Genomic DNA, 5,284 nt, shown 5'->3' on the forward strand with positions numbered 1-5,284 from the left:
TAGGGTCCAACCGATATGGGCACGAGCCCAGGAGAGGCACTGAGGGCAGCGTCATGCTGTTACCAAAGGCACTCCCGTCTGTCGTCTGCTGCCATAGCCCATTAGCGCCAAAATTCGCCGCACTGTCCTAAGAATACGTTCGTTGTACGTCCCACATCGATTTCTGCAATTATTTCATGCAGTGTTGCTTGGTTGTTTATCGCTTACAACTGTACACAGAATCCGCTGCTCTCGGTCATTAAGTGAAGGCCGTCGGCCACTACATTGTTCGTGCTTGAGAGTTCTTGACGCTGTGGATCTCGTAATACTGAAGTCCCTAACGATTTGTGAAATGGAGTGTCCCTTGTGTCTAGCTCCTACTACAATTCCGCTGTCCAAGACTGTTAGTTCCTATCGTTCGGCCATAATGGCGTCGGAAACCTTCTTACATGAATCTCCTGAATGCAAATGACAGCTCCGCCAAAGCACTGCCCTCATATAGCTTGTGCACGTGATGGTACCGCCATCTGTATACGCGCATATCACTACCCCATGACTTTTGTCGCCCAAATGTGTACTATAAATGGAAAGTTTGTATGTACGAGTATGTTTGTTACTCCTTCAGGCTGAAACGGCTGCACGGATTTGCAAAAAAAAATTGGAATGGAATTAGCTTATACTTTGAATTAACACATAGCCTACCTTTGAAAGCGTGTAGTACAAAATACTTACTGATTTCAAGAATATAACGCGAATTGGGTAACAATAATTACCTTTAAAGAAAGCTACATATTTACTCTTTGAGTTTTGAAAATATTTCAGATGTGTGTGAATACCTAAGGGACCAAACTGGTGAGGTCATTGGTCCCCAGATTTACACACTACTTAAACTAACTTATGATATGAAGAACACATACACCCATGCCCGAGGAGGACTCGAACCTCCGACGGGAGGGGCCGTGCAATCCGTGACATGGCGCCTCAAACCGCGCGGCCACTCCGCGCATCAGTTTTGAACTATATCGTACTTGTGAAAATGCTTTTATTAGTGTCCAATATCATAGATTCAACGTAACGAACACAATGCTTACACAATCCTCAAAAGTGGGAGAGGACAAGTCACTCTCCCACTTATTTTCATACTCAAGGCTATTCTTTGACGTTGTTGTTACACCCAGACCTCATTTCTTGTGAGAGGACAGGAGATTATCAACATGAGCAGGCATTGTTTATGTATGCAGGATCTTTACGGTAGCTCTCCATCAAATAGTATTTTCTGGAGTTGAGAACAAGCAGGCGGCTTCGTTATTTAGCAGCGAATCTTGCAGAGGACGTTTGGGGTTTGAAGCCATGTGCAGCTGTTAGGGAGGGGAACATCTCAGAGCACTTACCGGGGACAGAAATCTGGTTATAACCTCTAATACAGGCAAGCAACAACAATAACTATCAGAGAGCACAGTCAATCTAGGAGACACATGACGAGGTAGACCCAAATGGAAGTCTTACGGGATAAAGTGATTGCTGGCAGGGTGTAAACATATAGTCGCCTGTAGTTCGTCATATCAAGACCAGGGCAGTCTTGCAGTGTTTAATCTATACTTCTATTCAAGCCTGCTGCGTCTTAGCCGCTGAGCGTCGTTCGTATCGTATAGCTTATTAGACGCTTGAAGACCCACAATGATGGTGTCATTTAAATGCTGTACGACAGAGACACTGTGTGCCTTTACATGTTGAACGTGGTAGGCTTTTAGTGAGGCTTGATTTGGTTATGGTGTGCAAGCGTATCCGTTGGTAACAGCCACAATCGTGAGGTCAGATGACGTTGCTGCTAGAACAAATTTTATAGTGTTTGCGAGAAATTGCTTATTTTCTTTCTTCGTCAAGTTAGTATGTTTTTTACTCCATGATGAAGTGTCTCGATACATTTGGATGTACTTTGGAATGGAAATAGCCTATACCCTGAATTAACACATAGGCTACCTCTTATTCCGAAAAATATCAGTATTCCCATGGAATGGTCAACGTGACTACTGTTCCAGCGGGATGGTCAACGTGACTAAAAGGTCATACATGAAAGTTAATTTTCAAATGAATGCATTAAGCTTAGTGTAGAGATTAGTTTTTAATTGTTTTGACAAATGAAATAAGTTCATACATAATCTAGGATAGTAGAAGATTTCCTGTAAGATAAAATCATTACTAAACCTCATAACAAAACGTTTCAAATGGCTCTGAGCACTATGGGACTTAACATCTATGGTCATCAGTCCCCCAGAACTTAGAACTACTTAAACCTAACTAACCTAAGCACATCACACACATCCATGCCCGAGGCAGGATTCGAACCTGCGACCGCAGCAGTCGCGCGGCACTCATAACAATGTGGAAATATTTCGCAAAACGTAGAATATTTTGCAAGTGTAATGGATTGTGATAGTATTACGACAGCTAAAAAAAATTAAAAAAAGAGCCAAGGACAAACGTTAAAAGTGACAGATATTCATCTGGGCATACCATGTTTTCCGCACAGACAGTTCTACATCAGCTGCTCGCGTGTATCTAGAACTCGAAATCTCTATATATACGAGGGCTGTCCAGAGAGTAAGTTCCCATCGCTCACGAAATGGCCACCACATTGAAAACCTGATGAAGCTTTGCACAGATACGTTGGGTAGTGTCTCTAGTATGACCGTCGATCACATCAAGACGCTCTTTTTAGTTGAGAGCGCACTGTGAGCGAGTAAACGATGTCTCCCGCCAAGTAGGAGCGCCAGCTGAGAGGATTCGCCTTAATGAACGCAGCCCACCTAACACAACTGCCACACACTTCCTTCTTCACGGCAATTCTCAGCCGCACTCTGCAGGGGCAGTGAAGACGCTCCTGCAGTCTTTTCGATGGGAAGTGTTCGATCACCCACAACACAGCCATGATTGGCTCGTCCTGAGTATCATGATCTTTTTCGTGCTAGGCATGTCGCAAACAATCGCGAAATTATTTACTCCGTTTCATAGCATACTTTGTAATCCACTACTTCGTCGCGTAAATTTTTTTTCGTACGTAAACGACGAGTTGTGAGTGACATGTGTTTTGTCATGTTCTCCCATCGACTCAAAATTTTGAGGTTTTTCCCAATGTCGCGTGGTTTGCTGGGTCGCAAACGGTTCGCATCTCAATACCTCCAAGAGATAACATTTGTGATGCCGTTAATATTTCTGCATAAGTGACTGCTTGACCGTTGGTAACACTGCATAGTGTAGCTAGTAATCTTCTAATTTTCAGGCATGCAGTCGTTCAAATTCTCTCCTTTCTACTGACATTTGAGCCACGTATCTTCGAAACCACTCTCGACATGAGCTAATAAACTGAGAACATGATTCCTAATGCGCCTCATGCGGTCCATCGCGGCGGCAGTATGTTTGCTAGTCGGGACCACAGATGATATTCGTCGACGGAAAGGTATACATACCATGCAGATATGCGCCCTCTGTAGCAGGTTGCGTGATACACTACTGGCCATTAAAATTGCTACACCACGAAGATGACGTGCTACAGACACGAAATTTAACCGCCAGGAAGAAGATGCTGTGAGATGCAAATGATTAGCTTTTCAGAGCATTCACACAAGGTTGGCGCCGTTGGCGACACCTACAACGTGCTGACATGAGGAAAGTTTATAACCGATTTCTCATACACAAACAGCAGTTGACCGGCGTTGCCTGGTGAAACGTTGTTGTGATGCATCGTGCAAGGAGGAGAAATGCGTACCATCACGTTTCCGACTTTGATAAAGGTCGGATTGTAGCCTATCGCGATTGCGGTTTATCGTATCGCGACACTGCTGCTCGCGTTGGTCGAGATCCAATGACTGTTAGCAAAATATGGAATAGGTGGGTTCAAGAGGGTAATAAGGAACGCCGTGCTGGATCCCAACGGCCTCGTATCACTAGCAGTCGAGATGACAGGCATCTTATCCGCATGGCTGTAACGGATCGTGCAGGCACGTCTCGATCCCTGAGTCAACAGATGGGGACGTTTGCAAGAAAACAACCATCTGCACGAACAGTTCGACGACGTTTGCAGCAGCATGGACTATCAGCTCGGAGACCATGGCAGTAGTTACCCTTGACGCTGCATCACAGACAGGAGCGCCTGCGATGGTGTACTCAACGACGAACCTGGGTGTACGAATGGCAAAACGTCATTTTTTCGGATGAATCCAGGTTCTGTTTACAGCGTCATGATGGACGCATCCGTGTTTGGCGACATCGCGGTCAACGCACATTCGAAGCGTGTATTCGTCATCGCCATACTGACGTATCACCCAGCGTGTTGGTATGGGGTGCCATTGGTTACACGTCCGGGTCAACACTTGTTCCCATTGACGGCACATTGAACAGTGGATGTTACATTTCAGATGTGTTACGACCCGTAGCTCTACCCTTCATTCGATCCCTGCGAAACCCTACATTTCAGAGGGATAATACACGACCGCATGTTGCAGGTCCTGTACGGGCCTTTCTGGATACACAAGATGTTCGACTGCTGCCCTGGCCACCACATTCTCCAGATCTCCCACCAACTGAAAACGTCTGGTCAATGGTGGCCGACCAACTGGCTCGTCACAATACGCCAGTCACTACTCTTGATGAACTGTGGTATCGTGTTGAATCTGCATGGACAGATGTTGCTGTCACGCCATCCAAGCTCTGTTTGACTCAATGCCAAGGCGTATCAAGGCCGTTATTACGGCCGGAGGTGGTTGTTAAGGGTACTGATTTCTCAGGATCTATGCACCCAAATTGCGTGAAAATGTAATCACATGTCAGTTCTAGTATAATATATTTGTCCAATGAATACCCGTTTATCATCTCCATTTCTTCTTGGTGTAGCAATTTTAATGGCCAGTAGTCTAATACCCAGCGAGATGAGAGGGGTGAAGCTTACAACATGGCGGCGCGCACTTGGACGATGGACAACGTGCAACCTATTGATGCGGACGATGCAGAGCTCAGCAGTTCTACAGTGAGCGTGTTCATAAAATGGATAGTAGCGCCTTGTACGAAACTGCAACTATAACGCTGGATAGCGATATAGCAAGAACAGAAAGTGAATTTTAAATTTCATTAAAGTCTATTGTGAGCCGTTGTTGACCGTGTTAAACATATGTGATTCGGACAAACAATGACTGATGGTATGGAGAGCAGTGAATCTGGATTTGTGGGGAATGTAGTTAACTATTCTGAGCTAGATGAAATTGCAGAAAATTTAAAAATATTCAAAGTAGAGTAAATTGTTTTGTGACTT

Source organism: Schistocerca piceifrons, chromosome 2 (assembly GCF_021461385.2).
Source record: "Schistocerca piceifrons isolate TAMUIC-IGC-003096 chromosome 2, iqSchPice1.1, whole genome shotgun sequence".
Classification (NCBI taxonomy): Eukaryota; Metazoa; Arthropoda; class Insecta; order Orthoptera; family Acrididae; genus Schistocerca; species Schistocerca piceifrons.